Raw genomic sequence first — 23,284 nt, forward strand, 5'->3', positions numbered from 1 at the left:
AACAAAATAAAAATAAATAAACAACTAAAAAGTAAATAAATATAAACTAGCGGAGATAAAAATAAAAAACTGGAGATACTTTGAATAAACAGACTCTATAATGATGATGCTTTACACGAAATTCGGTAGAATAAACTTTGAATTTGTATAAAGAAAAGCTTTTCCATTATATTATGTTAACTCACGTCTGTCTGCTTTTCTTTCAGTTAAGACTGCTTCTAAAATATTTTCTTTGTAAATTCATTAATATTGAAAATATATTTAATATATAAATATGAATTTTTAAAAGGATTTTAACAATTGAAATTTTTTTAATTAAAAAACAATATTGAGATAAAAAATTGGAAAAATCTTGAGATGAAGTGTGAAAAATTTTAAGTTTAAAAGACATGAATTAAATACACAGAAGCTGAGATCTATTGATTACACAATAGAGTAAAAAGTCTCGAATTATGCAGCAGAAAGCAGGTACTGAATAAAAAGAAGATTTTCAAATAAAACCACCTTCATTATTGTATTGTTAAGCCTAATTATTGTGGTGTATGGTGTGAAATATGTTACAAGTTATAACTTAAAACCCAAATCAAAATAAATAAACCTTGTCATGATTTTAATAATAATTTATTATTCAAATTATTATTACTAAACTAATAAATCTTTCTTAGCTTTGTGGTTTATGAATTTAAATATTTTAGTGTCAGTAATTTATTATAAAAAAATTACGATTTTTTCTCGATGTAAAAATAAGGTTTATTTTTAGAAAAAATTGCGTTAAATCTGTGTGGAGATAAATTAATTAAAATTCTTTGGAGCAAATACAAAAAATAATCTTTTCTTTTTTTTTTTTTTTTTTTTTTAAATTCGTAATGTGTGCTTGAGAATTCTCTCGTGCTCGACGAACCATGAATAAACCGTGAGTCAGACTTTAAAACGATATGTTATAGAAAAAGAAATGAGAAAAAGAAATGAAAATAAATGATCTGTTCACTGATATTAGATATTTTAATTTTCTACATGATTTTTTTTTTCATTTACAATTTACAATTTACGTTAATTAGAATCATGATGGTAATATACTGTATAAATACACATATTAAATAATGACGTTTGTTAAATTGTACCATACTTTTTTAACCATTGACGTTTTTAACGATATAAGCTAATCTCGATGTTATAATCAAGAGCTATCATTTGAGTACCCACATCAATTTTTAATATATTTTTCATATATACATATATATTTTAGAGATATAAGCTTATCCTGATGTTACATTCATCAAGAGCTTTCATTCGAGTACCCACATACATTTTGATATATTTTTCATATATACATATATAATATATATAAATATATAAAAAATTGATGTGGGTACTCAAATGAAAGGTTTCGATGAGTGTAACATCAAGATGAGCTTATATCTTTAAAAATGTCAGTAGTTCTTAAAATACAAGATCATTTCTTAATTATGTTTAATTGAACTGTACTTTCTTAACTATTGACGTTTTTAAAGATATGAGCTCATCTCGATGTTATACTCATCAAGAGCTTTCATTTGAGTACCCACATGCATTTTTGATATATTTTCATATATATATATATATATATATATATATATATATATATATATATATATATATATATATATATATATATATATATATATAAAATATATATAATATATATATATATATATATATATATATATATATATATATATATATATATAACATATATATATATATAAATATATATATATATATATATAAATATATAAATATATATATATATATATATATATATATATATATATATATATATATATATATATATATATATATAAATAAATATATAAAATAAATGAAAAATTGATGTGGGTACTCAAATGAAAGGTTTCGATGAGTGTAACATCAAGATGAGCTTATATCTTTAAAAATGTCAGTAGTTCTCAAGATACAAGATCATTTCTTAATTATGTTAAATTGCATTGTACTATCTTAACTATTGAAGTTTTTAAAGATATAAGCTCATCTCGATGTTTCACTCATCACAAGCTTTCATTTGAGTACCCACATGCAATTTGATATATTTTTCATATATACATATATATAATATATATAAATATATGAAAAATTGATGTGGGTACTCAAATGAAAGGTTTCGATGAGTGTAACATCAAGATGAGCTTATATCTTTAAAAATGTCAATAGTTCACAAAATACAGCGTCATTTGTTATTTTTTTAATAATATAGATTATTAATAATAAATCCTTCTATATATAATAATAAAAATAATAATAATAACAATAATTAATAAATGTCACATCGTTGAGCTTTTAGTAAATTAAATTGCAGAGTAAGTGATACAAAAAAAGCGAAAGAGAAAAAAATAGCATGCCGAGTCGAGCCGAGGCTTACAAAAAAAAATCGACTTTTTGGTTTATTTTTAATCAAGCTATTTTTAAATAAAACGCATGTGCATGTAAAAGAATAATAAACGTATTCATAAGACCACATGAAACACGTAACATTTTATTTAGACGTTAATTTATTTTTATTGTTTATGAATTTTGTTTAAGCCCAAGGTCTGTGACACGAGTAGTGTTATGAAACGTGTTAATGCATACACACGAGTGTACTATGCAAAGAACTGAGGAACTAAAACGTAACCGAGTACATACTGCTAAAAAAAAAAAGTGCAAAGGGGTGTTGTGTCACGTGAGACAGAAAAATGAGAGAGAGTAAAACGAGAGGCTGAGTGATATCAAAGTCAGGATGACTTTGAAAGTGTTAATTGCAATTAAAAGTGTAAAACCGCTTGGAGACATCAAAGAAAAGGTGGATCAAGCATTATGCGTATAAATTTCTCAATCGCTCTGTCCTGGGGGAATAACATGGTAATTTATTGTTGAATTTTAAGTTTAATAAAAAGTGAATAATTCATGAATATTTAAGTCGGGGTACAAAAGAATGCTATTATTTTTAAGACTTTAATATTATTTTTCGAAATAAAAATGTTAATTGTTGAAACAAAAATTTTAGTAGAAAAACTGAGATGATTTTATTAGACAAAAAATTATAACGGAGTAAAATGTAATCTCTGCGAGATATTCCGATGAATAATTTACATTCTGAGTGGTTTGTTCATTCGCTCGCTTGCTTTTATAGTTTTAATGTATTTAGATAATACATTAAAAGTTGTACTAGCTACTAAGTTGTTTACAATTGTAAATTATTATAATATTATTACTGGATTTAATTTGTGTTAAAAAATTTAATAAGAAATTAAATTGTAAAACTTGTAATTGAAAATAAATTAAACATGACATTTTACTGTTATATATAATAAGGAAATGAAATTGATTTAGTTATAAATTGATTGGTAATCCTCCTTCACTCCTCAATGCAATTCATCTACGAAAGTTTTGTCCTTTATTCGACAATAGAACACGAATGCATTCAACGTAAAGTTAAATTGTCTTCTATCTTATTATTATTATTATTATTATTATTATTTTTATTATTATCATACCTAAAGATAATATTAAAATATATACTATTCTCTCTTCCTCTTGAATTTCATCTCAGCCCAGCTCGTAACTTAACTTGTAATAATAATATTAACGACATTGATGAATGCAATTAACCCACTTTACTCTAATATATATCGGCACAATTAATTTATTAATTACTAGTTATTGCCGTGAGAATAAATTAATTCCATTCGTTCATTAGTTTTTAAATTATTTCTATCTCTAATAAATATTTATAACGATCCATTAAATTTTATTATTAATAACTACATCCATAAAACTATGGTTCATTTCTTCCAGTTTTATTGTATTAAGGAGGTTCGAAGGAATCTAATGTAAAATATACTTTCCAACTTTGAGCTTTGAAATTAATTATACGTATAAATAAATACGGAATTTATCTAATCGCAAAATTTAAACAAGATTAACCGTTTAGTTACTTAGATATTAAATTTTAAAAATCACATATTTTATCTCCTTATACACGGGCTCTTATGGCGGACGAACTTTTGTCGAGACTTTAATTATTTTTTTCAATATTAACCTCCCAACTTTAACGGATAAAAAACTATACACAAGAAACTTGGATTATTGCAAAATAAAAAAATAATTTAATAATAATACATTATCGATATAATTTTTGAAATATTTAAAGTCAAATTTTATGTTTGTAACTCGTTTATCGTCAGCTATTTATTCGAATAAAGATTTGACAACATCGCGTCAACAGCTGAGAAAAAAGAAAAGGATAGAAATATAGTTACAGAGAGAGATATGTTTAACTCACACACTCATCCACGTGTCTGTTATGGGTATAATCAAACGCGCTATTGCCAAATCTATTTATTTAATCCGGCAAGTAATAAATACCAAAGTCATTTAATAACTTTACTTTATTAAATAAGGAAAAATTATCAATTATTAAATTGTTTAAATTATTTTAAATTAAAATAAAGAATTTTGACGAATATTGGAAAGACTAGAATTATAAAAAATTTTAACATTATTTTGACTCATTAATTACGCTCGAACTTCCTTAAAAAAATATTAAACAGACATTTAAGTGAAGTTAATTAGATCCCGTGTCTCCGACGCGGGAGTCCAGAGTTCGATCCCCAGCGCCGTCTAAATGTTAAAAATAGTATTAACATTTTTTCCAAATTTTTCTTTCGATTATTAATCATATATTTAATTTAAAAGAATATTTAAAACCACAAAGAGAAAATTTGCCGTTTGTATAATTTATTAAAAAATAAATTTATCGATTATTTTATTATTTAAATAATTTAAATAATAAATAAATTCAATGATAATTACTCACGTACTGACAGGCGTTTAACGAGTTTTATACATTCGTTTGACCTTAATTAAAAATAAAAATCAATTATTCAGTGCGTTAAAATTAAAATATAATATTTAGTCGATTTATTTGTTAATTAGACTGTGTTTAATGTCTCCAAAAGAACCCATTCATTTATACTAAAGGTATGATTAATTAAAATGCATAAATTTTATATTCTATATTTGCAAACGTTTGATATTCGTTCGTTCAATTGAATCAATTCAATTAAATGGTTTATGGAGTGTGTATTACGTTTTATTCAACTATCACAGATTCGGAGATAATAATTATATATACGCTCTCGTTATTATATATAATAATTATAAAAAACCCGCATTTAATTGCGGCTTAAATCAGTTAAGTTTAATGCAATAAATTTTTGTAAAATAATTATTTTATTTTTAACTAAACTAAAAAACTTTTTTGTTTAAATTATTCTTGGACTTTTGCTTTAAAATATAATGAAGCCCGGATCAATATTCAATTTATATACCAAGCTATTAACAAGTAAAATACAAAAAAACAGAGTTTAAAACTTTTTTAATTATGTTCCATTAGTTTTTTACTTTAGCAAAAAAAAAAGAATAACCCGGAAGAAAAGTATTAATAGGGTCCTTAAAGAATAAACGAGTCAGGTAATATCTTTTTTTTTTCTCTTTTTTATTAACGATGCCAAGCAATCTGACAATGAATGATGGAATAAAATGTTGGAAAAGAATCTAAACTGATTTCTACCATCTCTTTCTTTCTTTTTTATCGATACTACTTTCATCTCGCTTCTTTAGTTTTTATTATTACTACACGTAAAATACAAAGACGATAAAAGTAATAAGTAAATTTTTTTCCTTTTATGTGATTATTTTATTTTTACCAGATGTAAAAAATTAAGTGTCATGGTTTATTAATTCTAAAAGAACGATTATGCCACTTGATGAATTATAACTAATAACCTTGCAGTCAAATTTTTCTCTATTAAATAATGACTGTACTTTCTTAAATATTGATGTTTTTAAAGATATAAGCTCATATTGATGTTATACTCATCAAGAGCTTTCATTTGAGTACCCACATGCATTTTTGATATATTTTTCATATATACATATACATAATATATATTTTAAAGATATAAGCTCATCTTGATGTTATACTCATCAAGAGCTTTCATTTGAGTACCCACATGTATTTTGATATATTTTTCATATATACATATATATATATATATATAAATATATAAAATATATGAAAAATTGATGTGGGTACTCAAATGAAAGGTCTCGATGAGTGTAACATCGGGATGAGCTTATATTTAAAAAAATGTCAATATTTCACAAGATACAAGGTCATTTCTTAATTATGTTAAATTGTACTGTACTTCCTTAACTATTGACGTGTTTAAAGATATAAACTCATCCCGATGTTACACTCATCAAGAGCTTTCATTTGAGTACCCACATGCATTTTGATATATTTTTCATATATTCATATATATAAATATATAAAATATATGAAAAGATTGATGTGGGTACTCAAATGTAGGGCTTGATGAGTATAACATCAAGATATTAGCTTATATCTTTGAAAATGTCAATATTTCACAAGATACAAGGTCATTTCTTAATTATGTTAAATTGTACTGTACTTCCTTAACTATTGACGTGTTTAAAGATATAAACTCATCCCGATGTTACACTCATCAAGAGCTTTCATTTGAGTACCCACATGCATTTTGATATATTCATATATATATATAAATATATAAATATATGAAAAATTGATGTGGGTACTCAAATGAAAGCTCTCGATGAGTGTAATATCAGGATGAGCTTACATTTTTTAAAATGTCAATGGTTCACAAGATACAAGATCATTTCTTAACTAGATTAAATTAAACTGTACCTTCTTAACTATTGATGTTTGTAAAGATATAAGCTCATCCCGATGTTACACTCATCAAGAGCTTTCATTTGAGTACCCACATGCATTTTTGATATATTTTTCATACATACATATATATAAGTATATAAAATATATGAAAAATTGATGTGGGTACTCTAATGAAAGGTCTCGATGAGTGTAACATCGAGATGGGCTTATATCTTCAAAAATGTCAATATTTCACAAGATACAAGGTCATTCCTTAATTATGTATCTAGAAATAGAGTACTTTCGAATTCAGTCTTAATACTTATCCTAATAAATTGACTATCGGTGAAAATTTTTCTTATTCTCTTAATAATATAGATTATAATTATTATCTGAAAAATTTTTGTTTCGAAAATTAGTCTTGAAATAAATGACAGCTTATAATTTTAAAAATTAGGATATTTTAAAAGAAAGAAAGAATGATAACTTGTAAAAATAAAAAATGAAGGTAAAATATTGAAACCAATTGTCGGACATTTCAAGAACAGATGTTTCTACCTGGGTTAGACGACGGTCAAAGTTAATAAATACCCGTGTAGAAATTTTTAAAATTTTAACAACCGAGAATAAAACAAACTTTAAGACAAACCGGTATTTTTTATTTCCACTAGAAAATTAGGTCTGACGGTTTACGATATATTTTTTCATTTTTTTAATGTACCTACAATGTATAGGTATGGGTAAGGGTATGGATGGTTATAGTTATAGCGCGAAACGTACAAGGTAATAAAATTTTTTTTCCGTCGGTCGTTGTTAAGGATTTTAATGGCATTAAAAACAATAAATAAAATGGAATGAAAAATAGGTAAATAAAACTGACATAGTATAAAAAATAAAATAATACTTCTAGCGATGAATTTTCTTGAAATTCATGACAGGTGAGCGTGTCAATCAATGACAAACCCAAAAAATAAAGATAAATTACAAAGAAAACGCGAATAAAAAATTTATGAATAGAAGGAAGAGATATATTGAAGCGTTTGTCATCGGTTTGCTGGAAAAACTCTGGTGTCAACGTTACAAACGATACTTTATTCCCACCGTGCCACCGCATCCAGCTATGACAACTAAACTCATCAATCTGTCGATTCCAATCACCGGATGTCGTCTATCCTAATGACTTTCCAAGGACCAACTACTCGCAAACTCTCTTATATATTTTGGCTATTTTTCATTTATTAATCGCCGCACGGAAAAAAGTAAACTGTAATAAATAATAGTCGATTTATAATAAGTAATGATTAACTGGAAAAAATTACCATTTCAAACAGTAAAATCGTGATTTTAACAATCACTTTATAATATTTATCATTGAAATGCTACAATTTATTATTTACATGGAAGAAAATACTATTTCGAACAGCAATATTCGCTATGAAAAAGTCCAAAATGTTAAAGTATAATAATTAAGAATTTTGACTTTCCCAGTAAATTCGAGTCCCGTTTTGACCGTAAAAATGTCCCAACTCTTTGAAGTCTAATATGCCGCTAAAAATCGAGTCTATTTTGACCGTACAAGACGGTATCGGAGAATAAGTATGGTTAAAACAGGCGTACGCAGGTTTGTTTTACCGTAAAATTTCCAGGAGTATAATATTATCATTATAAATATTATTTCTATATTTGTCATCTTGTTGATTATTATTATTTCTCTTGCCATCTTGTAGTTCTTAGGCGCGAAAATTTAAATTAATAAAAACATGAAAAGTTGACATTTAAAAATTAAAAATTTAATAATAATAATAATAACAACAATAATAATCTCAGAGAAGGGTTTTTCTTTCAAAAATTTGAATTTTGGAAAAAAATATTATTCTTTTCTAAATTCAGCTTAGTTCACATATTTTCACTGAAAAAGTTTTAAAATATATAAGAATCGCAGGTAATTGTTTAATTTCACATTTTTTAAAAGTAATTAATTTTTGATATTTTTCATAGTTTTTTTAATCCAACAACTGACGTTTTCATATTTTTTTACTCTAAAATTGAAATTTTTCAAAAATTAAAAAAATTTTTCTATTTTAGATTTACTCTGATAAAAAATATTTTACAAGTAGAAAAAAAATTTTTTAATTATCGATTTTTGATATTTTGCTAAAACTTTTTTTTAATCCAAAATTTGAAAGTTTTCATAATTTGTGTTTAGTTAAAAAATTGAAACGTTTCATAATTTTTCTTATCCCAAAATTAACATTTTTGAAAAAAATTTTGAAAAATTTTTCTATTTTAGATTTATTCTAAAAAAAAAAAAAAATATCTATTAAGTAGAAAATAATCTAATCATGTTGATTTCACACCCCATGAAAATAAGCAATTACCGAATCTTACAATTGAAAATAGAAGTATAAGATTAATAATTGAGAATGGGTAACTAAATTTCAATTTTGAATGTCTATAAATATAATTATTACTATTCATTTAATTTCTCCGTAAAGTTCTTTTTCAGATTCCACTCAGAACTTAGTCATTTCAAGACGCGTCATTTAAAAAGTTTATGAGACTACTGAGATTCGCCTTTTACCAATCGGCAGTGTAGCGATGCGGGTAGCGCGTAAGTCTTGACGAGCGATAGGTTCCAAGTTCGGTTCTCGGTTAGGGCAAAGCGACTTTTAATTATTTCTTTATTTACGAAGCGTATTAGGTTAAGTTACCATAAGTAATCCTTTCCTCCTATTTCCTTACTCCTTAATATGTATAAACTGGACAATAAATAACCCCTGTTCGTAAAAAAAAGACTCAAATTTGGGAAATCATCCATTTTTGTTTTTTTTATTACAAAATTAATTTTATATATTTTTTTGTGCTCATAAACAATCTTGATAGTAGTAATTGTAATAATTGTTAATTACAAATTTTTATGTTAATGACAATTATTATTAATTACTATTACTTATTTCTTATAACAATAATAATTATTAATTATAATAATAATTATTATTGCAGTGATTAAAACAAAAAAAAAATAAATAAATGTGATTTCAATTGGATTTGAACCCGGACCCCTAAGAATTTTAAAATTTAATTTATTATTATTTATTATTATTATTATTATCATTATTTCAAGCCTGGTTTGACCGTAATCGTGGTAGAATGGGACAAAACTCCACTAGTTACGGTGAAACCAGGCTCAGTTTAAATGAGCTATCAATACAGCGCCAAGTCTGTTTTGACCGTAAAATTGAGATGGGAAAAATTACGGTTAAAACGGAACTCGAATTTCGACTCGGGTTGATATATATTATTTCGTATCTAAAAAATGATCGCATGATATTGAAAAAATATAAACAGTTACTAAATTTTCTATACAAGCAACGTCAATATTTACAAAGTAAAATGGTAAATTTTAAATGCAACGCTAAAAATCAAATTATAATTACTGATTTGCTTGGACTGGTAAAATATATATTTTAAGAGTAGAATTTTTACTGTTCCAAATGTTAAATTCTCCGAATGTAAGCACGGAAAAAAATAAACTGTAATAAATAATAGTCGATTTATAATAAGTAATGATTAACTGGAAAAAATTACCATTTCAAACAGTAAAATCGTGATTTTAACAATCACTTTATAATATTTATCATTGAAATGCTACAATTTATTATTTACATGGAAGAAAATACTATTTCAAACAGCAATATTCGCTATGAGAAAGTCCAAAATGTTACAGTATAATAATTAAGAATTTTGACTTTGATATTTATCATTTTGTACCTAAAAAATGATCTTATTATATGTAAAAAATATAAACTACAGTTACCAAATTTTCTATACAAGCAACGTCAATATTTACAAAGTAAAATGGTAAATTTTAAATGCAACGCTAAAAATCAAATTATAATTATTGATTTGCTTGAACTGGTAAAATATATATTTTAAGAGTAGAATTTTTACTGTTTTAAATGTTAAATTCTCCGAGTATGAGACCTTCTTCTTCTCCTTATAGCATATACTATATATTGAAACAGCAATTTTTATTGTTTGAAACTGTAATTTTTTAAGATGAGAGAGTCGTTATTTACTATAGCGACAGCTACTAATCACTTATTTTCGATATTAAATTATAAATTGTGGCTTTTACACTTTCTACATTAAGTTTAACCCGGAATCCGAATGAATTTTACAGTTTTATTTTTTCCGTGTAGCAAATTAGGGGGATGAAAAAATAACGAGTAATAAAAACTTTAAAAAAAAAATAATAATAATAAAAGTTTTAAATGTATAGTTGTGCACGGATCCACGTTAATTCTTAGCGAATTTGATAAGCCACTCGATTACGATTTCCATTTTAGATAACGCGGTATAAAAGCTTTTAATTTTGTTAAACTTGAATGTGTTTTCGGGTAACAGTCTTCTGTATCGTGTTATTAAATAAGAAAAGTTATTAAAAAATAATTAAAAATTGTTTAATTACTTTAATATCTCTTCTGAGAATTTATAAGTAAAAATAAATATTAAATCAGATATTTGCCTATCTTAATTGCCGATCGTAAAGGAAAATTAATTAATTACCGTTGGTTAATCATGTATCCGCTCTACTCATAAAATCATCTTTTATAAATCATTATTTTTTAAAATCAACGCATTTACTTATTTTTTATTGTATCCGCATGCTAATTATTTATTTTTTGTACTTTGTTTTTCATGAATTAATAAAAAATTAAAAGTTCCAAGTAATTGTTTCGTAAATTCATCACATAAAATCTTTAACTTTTTTTAAATTTTATTTTAATGGCTGTAAAAATGACAGCGTTAATTAAAAATGATGTAAGAGGTTGTAAAATATTTTAAAGTCTATAAAAAATATTTTCTACAGTAAAAAATAACTATTTTTCCATAAATTTGATACATAAAATTGATTTATGTAAATTAATAATTATCTTAAATGACTTATTGTAATTTTTAATAAATAAATAAAAAAAGCCGCTATTTTGACATGAAAATTAATTTAACAGATATTTAATAATTTAAAAAGCTTTATAGCAAATAAATTATGGCAAAAAAATTGACATTTAGAAATTTTAAAAAATAAAAAATGCAATTTTTTAAAAATAATTTTTTGGAACAAATTTTTTTGATAAATAAAATTAAAAAATTGTTAAGTGACTGCTAACTTTATTTTCATTATTTTTACAACTAATTTAAGTATGCAAATATTAAATTGTTTAAATTTACATAAAATAAAACTCAACAAAAATATTTATAAATTTCCCCGAAATAACTTTTCAATAAAAAAATTTAAAAATTCTTTCCAACAATAGAAAAACATTTTTATAGAATTTCTAGCAGCAAAGCTTTGCGGACAAACATCACTTTTTAACCAATAAAAAATTTGAATAGCCCTCAGCCTTATAGGAAGAAATTTTTCATTTTATTTCAAACTTTTTGGCTTGAATTCAGCGTAAATGCTAACAATACCCAGCCATTGGTCTTTTTGAATTCTAAACTCCATTATTTGTGCAAGTCTTACAGTTTTACGTATTGAAAGTTTATTAGAACAGCGCAAGATGGCGCCAGGCTTCGCGAATCCGACGCTACTGTTTTTAGAGTAAGTAATAAGTGGTGAATAAATAGTTTTTTACAAACTTTTTCATGAAAATTAAGTTAGCCGAGGTTTAAAAATTTTTTTTCATTAAAAAAAATTTTTATTTGCAGAAAAAATTAAAAAACTAAGTGCAATTTTAAAAAAATATTTTTTTCTAATGTAATTATTAAAAACAATTAAAAATGCCGGATAACTTCAGTATTATTAATTTTTTTTAATAATTTAATTAGAACAAAATATTTTTAAAAAATTGCACTTAAAGTTTTTTTATTTTTTTGTAATCATTTTTTTAATGAAAAAAAATCTTAAAATTTTTTAAATAGCTAACTTAATTTTAATAAAAATATAATACTAAAGCCGGCATTTTTAATTTTTTTTTAATAATTAAATTAGAAAAAAATATTTTTTTAAAATTGCACTCAGAGTTTTTTAATTTTTTTACAGATAAAAATTAAAAAAAAAAATCTTAAAAATTTTTAAACGTCAGCTAACTTAATTTTCATAAAAAATTTTGCCGACATTTAAAAATTTCTATTTTTTTTTCTTTATAATAAAATAAAAAAAAAAAATTTCACTTCTAAAAAACTTTAAGGGCAATTTTAAAAAAATATTACTTTGTTTTAATTTAATTATTAAAAAAAAAAAAATCAAAACATTAAAATCGTCGGCTAACTATATTAATAAAGTTAGCCGACATTTTTAATTTTTTTATTTTGCTTAATTTATTAAATTATAACTAGAAAATATTTTTAAAAAATTGCACTTATAGTTTTTTAAGTTTTTAACAAATGAAAAAAATTTTTTTTTAATCTTTAGTAATAATTCTTTAATAGAAAAAAATGACATTAAAGTTAGCAGTCGCTTGACAATTTTTAAATTTTTTTTAATAAATTAATTAGCTCCGAAAAATTATTCCTAAAAAATTGGATTTTTTATTTTTTTAATTTTCTAAATGTCAATTTTTTTTTCTAATTTTTTTTGACATAATTTATTTGTTAAAAAAATTCTTAAAATTATAAAAGATGTGCAAAATTAATTTTCATTAGAAAAAATCATAAAAATTTTTAGATGTCGGCTAACTTCAGCTAAATAAATAAATATTATGTCAGCTAACTTCAGTATTGTACTTTTTCATTTTTTAACCTACAAAATAAATAATCTAAAAGATAACTCAATCTATTTATTTGTTCGTTTATTTGAAGATAAAAAAAGATGGAGTTAGTGTAAAACTTTTTTTTCTCAAATAAATTATAATTAATTCACTGGATTAATTTCACTATTAAGACAATTTAAAAAAATAAATAAAGGATTTTATTTCCGAAACTTACCGGCTCAGCCGGGTACGTTGATAAAATGGAATCCAGTTTAGCACCTTACACTTTCACCATATAGTAATTAAATATTTATTTATTAATTATTTATTAAGTTAAATAAATATTTGAAGTATCGTAACCGATCACTTAAGTTAAGAACGTTAATCCGTGTGTGGCACTACACACTAGTCACTTTTATTAATAATAATAATAATTATTATTATTATTAAAAACCAAAATCCTCCAAACGGAAAATATCCCAGAGTGTTTCACTTTGCTCGAACATTTACAACATAAATAAATATATTATTTAATATGTTGTGTTGTAAATTGTCGTCGAAATTATCCACGTGATTGTGATTCAATAACTCAGTCCACTTGACTGATTTAATTTGTTGAGTAATAATAAATACTAAACCCGGTAATTACTTACCGATGTTTATTTAAATCGAGCGATTTAGGAGCTGTGATAATATAATACGAGCGAGAGCAAAACGTGGTTATGTTACTACGCGAACTCGTGGTAATGGAGTAATCGTGGACAGAAATAAAACGACGCGCGCTCCTCGTGGCGGTCGGCGCGGGAATGACTGGAGGGACGCGATGTCTAAGGACCTTGGTGGGGGAAAAACACTTTTTTAGGTGGGGATATTATAGTTTTAAGTGGGGGATAAATCACCGGAGAGGTAGAGAATAATGTTTTGGTGGGAGATTAATTTTATAGAATGGAATAGAAGGAAAATTTTATCCTGGGTATCTTAAATATGACAACGCGACGTTTTATTTGCTTTAAGGTAAGCTGTAATTAAAATTGAGAGATTTTATTTTTTTTTTTTATTTTAGTGATGATTTTATTGACAGGTCTTTAAATTAGTTGAAAAGTTTATTTATCGTTGTATTATTTAATTTAATATTATAAAATAGATACATAATTAAGAAATAACCTTTCATCTTGGGAAATTTTGACATTTTTAAAGATATAAGCTCATCCTGATGTTACACTCATCGAGAGCTTTCATTTGAGTACCCACATCAATTTTTCATATATTTTATATATATTATGTATATGTATATATGAAAAATATATCAAAAATGCATGTGGGTACTCAAATGAAAGCTTTTGATGAGTGTAACATCAGGATGAGCTCATATCTTTAAAAACCTCAATAGTCAAGAAAGTACCGTGCAATTTAACATAATGAAGAAATGACCTATTATGTAAATTATTGACATTTTTAAAGATATAAGCTCATCCTGATGTTACACTCATCGAGAGCTTTCATTTGAGTACCCACATCAATTTTTCATATATATATGTATATATAAAAAATATATCAAAAATGCATGTGGGTACTCAAATGAAAGCTTTTGATGAGTGTAACATCAAGATCAGCTTATTTCTTTGAGGACGTCAATATTTAAGAAAGTACAATGCAATTTAAAATAATTAAGAAACGACCTATTTTGTAAATTATTGACATTTTTAAAGATATAAGCTCATCCTGATGTTACACTCATCGAGAGCTTTCATTTGAGTACCCACATCAATTTTTCATATATTTATATATATTATATATATGTATATATATATATATATATATATATATATGCTGCTATATATATATATATATATATATATATATATTATATATATGTATATATAAAAAATATATCAAAAATGCATGTGGGTACTTAAATGAAAGCTTTTGATGAGTGTAACAACGAGATGAGCTTATTTCTTTAAAAACGTCAATAGTTAAGAAAGTACAGTGAAATTTAACATAATGAAGAAACGGCCTTGCATCTTGTAAACTATTGACATTTTACAAAATATAAGCTCATCCCGATGTTACATTCATCACGACCTTTCATTTGAGTACCCACATCAATTTTTCATAGATTTATATATATCATATATATGTATATATGATAAATATATCAAAAATGCATGTGGGTACTCAAATGAAAGGTTTTGATGAGTGTAACATCGGGATGAGCTTATATCTTTAAAAATGTCATAAGTTGACAAAATAAAATATAATTTCTTAATTATTGACATTTTTAAAGATATAAGTTTACTCCGACATTATACTTATCGAGAGCTTTCATTTGAGTACCCACATCAATTTTTCATATATTTTGTATATTTATATATTTGTATATATAAAAATGCATGTGGGTACTCAAATGAAAGCTCTTGAGTGTAACATCGGGATGAGCTTATATCTTTAAAAACGTTAATAGTTAAGAATGTACAGTGCAATTTAAAAAAATTAATTATTTAATAAAGCAAAATTTTATTTGTTTATGGTTCATATAAGTCACGGCAGTCACAAAGTGACTGCAAGGTTGCTAGTTTATAATTAATCATCTGTGAAAAATTTTTAGCGCAGGTAATTTTATCGAAAAGAAATTTATTTGATTTAAGAATAAAAAACTATTATGACGAATTTCTTAAACGAAGAAGATAAAAATTTTGAATGAAGAAATATGTTTTATTTTAAATAAATTTAATTTAAAATGAAGAAATTCCTTAAAAAAATTCTCTAGAGTAAACTAGTATCATTTACGAAGAGTAAATGAACCATATGGAGTAGAGCTGCTATAGTGTATTTGCATTCACTTGTTAGTCTATAAAATAAAAAAAATATATATTGAAACTATCAAATCGAAATAACAGTAACAATAGACATAACAATAATCCTTTTGATGTTTTTTAAAAAAAGGTTCATAAAAGATACGACCCCTCCGTCATGACTTGTAACAGTTGTCAATCTGGCAATCAGGATAATCCCTCATGCCTGTCAAATTTATATCCACTTTTCAACGTCTTCCCTTTTCTCCGTTAAACGACCCTTCACAATGAGATTAATAAAATAATTTATAAAAACTTTTAAGGTAATTAATGAAACACCGTAAGTCACTTACAATATTCAATTAAATAATATGATCGTCATCAAAAGTTATGAATAATTTATTATATTAAACAGGAAAATTAATTTTTTTAAAATTAGTTTGTTAGTTTAATGAGTAAAAAAGAAATTACACTTTGTAGCATTCCATAATAATCACTTGTAATTATTATTAATTGCGATAAAAAATGTAATGAAAAAATTAATTCATCAATCATACTATACTGGGATTAGTTTACTTTACATTATAATTATAAAATTCACGATAATGTTTTAAATAACAAAATAATTATAATCATGAATAGTGTTATGTAAAAAAAATTAATTTAGGGAAATTAATTGATTTTACATTTAAATTATTTATTGTGTTTAAGTATTCGGTCCTAGCGTGTTAGGCTAATAGACCGGGAACTTCCAAGTTTCTATTTATTGAGAATGATAGTTTTGTTGAATAAATTGGACGTTGAATAATTTCAATACATATATTGTTTAAATCAAAAATTAATATCATTAGTTAAATTACAATAATTACAATTATTACACAGTGATTCAAAGTTAACTTTTTCTTTCATATAACGATTTTACGATATTATTAAATTCACAAATATTAGTTATTAAAAATGTACCTGATAAAAATGATGAACTTTGTTGATTTGACTTACTCTTTAGATTTGATTCACTTCATAATTATACTTTTAATTTTACAATCTTTTATTCGTTATTCGGTAAATTTAACACGTGGTCTATTCAGACTTATTAAAACTTTAGGTGATGTTAACACTAGGACGTCAGGACAACGAGAGAGATTTTCTTGTGAAAACTGTAAGGTGTCGAATTTTAGGGCGTTACTAATTTCCACTCATTGGGGGGAACCAAATGTCCAATTATTTGTCTATTGTCTTGGGCCCTTACCCTCTCTCTTAAGTTGTTCAAAAATATCGCATGAGTCCCCTCTACTTGGGTCAGAGTGCAATATAGTTTTCTTACTTACTCTTATGTTCTATTAAACATCTATGTGTTTGTGTATACGTAAGCGCATTTACGTATAGACAAAGACAAAGGCAAAGATAAAGTACATTTGTACTGTTTAACAATAATTTATTTATTTAAATCGAATAAATAGATATGTACTTGATTCTAGCATCTCTTACGTTTTTTGAATTTAATTATTTATTTGTAGAAATACTTCTGTTTTATCATTTTATAAATTTGTTGCATTATTTTAGAATTTCATTATTTAATATTTCTTTATTTTAAATTGTTTAACTTTCACGTTCTTTTTTTTTTTATCTGTTTCATATTCGTAAAGTTCATTTCTCATTTAATATTTAATTTTGATTATCTAAAAATTATTTAAAACTTGCAATATTAAAATTCATTTAAACATTTGTCTCAACACTCAAAATTCTGTACTTAAGTTACTCTAAAATCTTTTGGTTTAAAATAAATCTTTTTATCTAATATTCTTTGTCATTACTTAAGTATTTTTTTATTTTAAGTATAAGTGAATTTGCTTACGTATAACAAAACTCCCATTTATCTATTTAATCTCTTAAATGTACCTGGGCCCAAACTAATTACGGGAAATTCCCTGGGCCTCTTACAGGAGTCGAACGAGACACTTAATGATCACACTCGAATTATATTTTACAATCGTTAAAAATGCAATAAAATCATACTCGAATTTTTTATAATTAATAAATATGTAAAGAAAAATTCTTTACATAACAATAGATTATCCAATTGTTTTAATGATTTATAATATAAATATATACATGAATATTTTTCTGTATATGGGTGATTCTCTGTAAGGACGTCCTAAATCTGTACAAAATTGTCCGACCAAATTATTTTTGATTTTATTAGAAAAAAATTAAGAAAACGGTTGACCCTGAAGGCCATCTCTGCAACTTCCCGCTAATTCGATACTTAGGCGCTTAAAATTGCACCAATGACGTTTTTGAGCTCTTCGAGCTCAAAAATACAATTTATGGATTATTTTGAGCTCTCCGAGCTCAAAGAGATTCCTTTCCTATGCTTTAAAGCTCTTCGAGCTCAAAAGTCTGATAGAGATTTGATAAGACACTTTTTTTTGAATTTTTAAACCGCAATAACTTTTGAATGAATAAACCGATTTTTACGCGGTTAGAAGCATTCGACGCAGTTTTTAAGCCTCACAAAGAATCTTAAATTTTGAATTGATCGCGCTAGGAATTTTGGAGTTATTCCGAAAAAACACTTTTTTCGGTTTTCTTTCGTTCACGATATCTCTCGAACGAATTAACCGATTTTAACCGTACTGCTGGCGATTGATGTGGTTTTTTGAGGTTAAGAGCTGATTAGTTTTTGGAATTGAACCTTTAAGTTTAAAAGTTATTCCAAAAAAAACACATTTGAAAAAAATTTTTTTTTCAGTTTTTTTAAGATTTCTCAAAATCTATTGATCTGAATCGGTCCAAATAGTTTTCAAAATTTAATTTTGGTCAAGCCCTTTTGAATGGCACCAACCGCGATGAAATCGGTCAAGCTGTTCAAAAGTTATAACCGGTTCACATACTTTCACACACACACACACATACATACAGACACCGTGACAACCTCGCGGGGATAGTCAGGGAAGCTTCCTGTGACCTTTAAACGTCAAGATCTAATGAAAACTCGATTTTTTCAAAACGGGGTGAAAACAATAACTTCCCGATTTTTGAAAATCTTCGATTTTCTTAGCGGGAAGTTAAAAATTTAACAAAGGCTACGAAACTATCAGCTTAATTATAATAAATAAACAGCCGAATTAATTTTTGCTTTTTCGATATTTGTGTATCTTTTGCCATATAACATGACAGGGGACTGATTGCCAGGGGACTGATTTTTTTTATCAAATTGAGAAAAATCAAACAAACTATTTCAATGCATTCAACTTTTCAAGTTCTCAATGAATGTTTACATTAATTAGAATAATATTAAGACTTATGGATCCAATTTTATAAATAAATTATAAATAAAAATAGCTGCCAGGGGACTGAGTTTTGAAGTGGCCCAGACACATATTTCCAGCACAAACGGTGCTTTGACACTAAATAAAATGCCGATAAAGCGCTAACAGCCCTATGGTTATTAACTCAAGGCTACACTAAGAAAAAAGTATTTTGATAATCAAAATACCAAGTATTGTAATTATCAGAATATAAGTCAGTTCAAGACCTATACTCTGCGCAGTAAACTATAATATATGCGCTGTCACTGCCATCGACGTTCTAACACTAACAGTTAGTTTATTTGATTTATGCACTGGTAAAAATAGAATTCAACTGATATTTATTATATTAGCTTGAAAAAAAATTATTATTACACTTTTAATTTTAATTTTAATTTGTTTTTTTAGCTTTATAAGTCAATTGATTTGTGCCAGTAAAGTGAGGTTATAAACATCTAATAGTCTGTTACATTGGTATACTGATAATCAGTATACCTACACTGATAGAAAATCAATCTTGATTCAAGAAACTTTTTTTCTTCAAAACTTGAACTCTTGAAACTAGATATAGATATATTTCTTTCAAGAATTTTTGTCTTTTGGTTCAAGATAGGTGATAATATTGATTCAAGATGTTACCGACTTGTGTTAAGAATGCCTTTTTTTTGAGTCATTATTTAATTTACTTATTTCCAAGAAATAATTTTTATTTGGTATAACAATTAAAGACTATTTAGTTTTTGAAATATACTTTGATGAATTATTTTAAGTTTTTTAAACGATAATGTTATTTTGATTGAAAAACTTAAATGTATCGATTGAAGATAATATAGCTCTTAAGCCAAGAAAATCTAAATCAAGACAAGAAATTCTTAAAGCAAAATAATCATTTGTCTTCCAAAATAAATTCTTAGATCAAGAAAATATCTCTTGAGTCAACATAAATTTTCTATCAGTGTAGGTATTGTGAAAATCAGTATACTTATTGTGATAATCAAAATACCACGTATTCTTAGTAGCACAATACCAAGTATTCTGATTATCAAAAAAAATATCCTTAGTAGCAAAATACTTTTTTCTCAGTGTAGTTAGATCCTTATAAACCTTACAAAAGGTAAAATAACACGCTGGATTTTTTTTTTTGGCTTTGAACTTCTGGCAGGAGACTGATCTTAAAATGCCTGGGACAAACTTTGGTTTAATGAATTTAATGAAACAAATTAATTTTCGGTACTTTTTATTGAAGAAGATTGTTAGTTAACTAATTAAGTTTATAAACATTATGGACTAAATTATATATTATTGACGAATAACTTAAAATTTAATCTTAAAGTTTTAATTTTGAGACTGGGACAGTCCAAGGGACTGACATTTCGGTGGTTTACGAATTTATAGCAAAAAAACCAAAATTTATTCCATTTTAGTTTTCAATGCTCCAAATAGAAATGTTTTTTTACTTTCGTAATAAATTTTTTTTAGTAACAAAATAACAATTTTTCTAATAAAAAAATGCTTGGGACAGCAAAAAACATCCTTACAGAGAATCACCCATATAAGAATAATATAAGAAGACGTCACTGGTAATTACTTTAATTCACGTGGAAATTCAGAGAAAAAATTTATTATTTTATCTTGATCGTTTGATTTATACATTTCAATTACAAAAAGACATACGTCGTAATAACATACAATTTCCTTCAATTGAAATCATTTTTCTCGGCGTAGAATATTACGAAAAAATAATGATTCATTAATTTATTAATTTTGTAATAACATCAATCAATAAAACTGATGGGAAGACGTTGTAATAATCAATAATAAATCACTGTAAATTTAAATTGCGTTGTACTTTTAAAATAACTCTATTAACTTATTGAATCTTGAGATTCAATTGACTTTTCGAGGTCTTAGAAATATTATCTTTGCAAATCCTGTTTAAACAAACCCATATCATAATATAACTGTTTACTTGTCATATTTGCTATTGTAAATATATTTTTATTGCTCATTTAATGAAGCTTTATAAACAGCAAAGACATTTAAAGTATAAAATATTTATTTTAGTTTATATTACGGTATTAATAAATTGAGAAAGTCTTAATTAAAATGAATATTTTGCGAATTATCATTGGTTGAACCAATATTTAATTATCGGGTTTTTATAGCTTGGAAATTTTTGGGATTTATGTGAAAATTTTTTGCTAATCAAATGAAATGAATATTTAATATTGCTGAACGTTTTACAAGGCCAAAGAGTTGATCGGAATATTTGTTTGAATTCCTCTTGAAATATTACAGGTACATGTATGATATGATTAATTAACGACGGGGATAGAGGAGAAAAAGGGAACGCTTGATAAAAAAATTCCAATGACTTTATTTGGTGTTTAATTATTTTTAATTGTTATTAAATTGACGGTGTATGTTGAAGGAAATTACAGAAAAATGTTAATAATTTTCAACTGAATAAAGGAATATAATTTCAGTTTTTATTTAATAAAAATACACACGAAAAAAAAACAGGAATAATTACAGTATAAAATGTAAAATCAGTCCAGTCGTAATCAAAACTAGAAAAATGACAGTTTGAAATAACATTTTTCTAAATTCAAACTTTGAATGTTAATTTTCAGAGCTTTCAATGTAAATATTACATTCTACAATGTAATTCTTATAAAATATGTAATAATTACAATCTGAACTGTAATTTTTCAAGTTTTCTTTTTTCCGTGTAGAGTAAGAAAAATTTCTTGACTGGAGGGCAAAATTCTTGGCTCAAGAAAATTTGTCGGGTGCCTGAAGGAAGACCGAAGTTGTGTTGGCCGAAGTAAAAATTTTTCGAGAAATTCTATTCTTGGTAGAAGTCATTTTTTCTTAATTCAAATTATCATAAATACTTGATACAATAATTTTTTATATTTGATCAAGATTTTTAGATACTTTAGGGAAGCAGCGCCACCTACTTGAGCTAAGAAAAAAATTCTCTCACCTTGAGAAAATTTTTCTCGAGAATATTTGATACCCTTTTTATATTATTTTAGCGTGCAATTATACATATTGAATGAAAAAAAATAATGAAATATTATTTGATCTTGCCATTTGACATGTTAATCAATAAAAATATTAATGAAAATTTACTTCTATCTTTATATTTAATTTTTTGGAGCAAGAGAGAAATTTTCTCAAGACAAGAAAATTAACTTCTACACTGATAGAAGGATTTCTTAGAATTTAAGAATATTTCTTTGTATTTAAGAAATATTTCTTAGTATTTAAGAAATATTTCTTTGTATTTAAGAAATATTTTTTAGTATTTATATTTCTTAATATTTAAGAAATATTTCTTTGTATTTAAGAAATATTTTTTAAATATTAAGAAATGATATTTAAGAAATGATTTCTTAAATACAAAGAAATCTTCTTAAATGCTAAGAAATCCTTCTATCAGTGTATCAAGAACTAAATTTTTTGGAGCACGAGGCTGAATTTTCTCAAAACAAGATTTTCTTGACTTAAATAAATTTTCTTGGATCAAGATACGTATTTCTTAAAGCAAGAGAATTAATTTTGGTGGATTAGGTGAAATTTCATATAAAAAAAAAATTTTTTTTTCTAATAATAAAGAAAATAATTAGCAAGAAAAATATTTTCTTGACTCAAGTGAACCTTTTTATCTGTGTATAATACTATGAAAAAAAAAATTGTTCAATTAGGGTTTGATTGAAAATTGTAAAATAATATAAATGT

The 23,284-nt window shown here is 25.1% G+C and overlaps 1 protein-coding gene across 3 annotated transcripts in view; it reads right to left on the bottom strand.

Annotated features, from left to right (window-relative positions):
* The window catches only part of LOC123275055 (TOX high mobility group box family member 3-like), a 398,558-nt gene that overhangs the window by 95,604 nt on the left and 279,670 nt on the right, over nt 1-23,284 (bottom strand). Inside the window, exon 1 of one of the 3 annotated variants that reach the window (XM_044742960.1) lies at nt 13,667-14,245. The exons of the other annotated variants lie outside the window; for them this stretch is intronic. The gene's annotated coding sequence lies outside the window, so the exon portion shown is untranslated. Of the gene's footprint in view, nt 1-13,666; nt 14,246-23,284 lie in introns of those variants that run through there. 3 annotated transcript variants of the gene reach the window in all.

Source organism: Cotesia glomerata, linkage group LG1 (assembly GCF_020080835.1).
Source record: "Cotesia glomerata isolate CgM1 linkage group LG1, MPM_Cglom_v2.3, whole genome shotgun sequence".
In the NCBI taxonomy this organism is placed as follows: Eukaryota; Metazoa; Arthropoda; class Insecta; order Hymenoptera; family Braconidae; genus Cotesia; species Cotesia glomerata.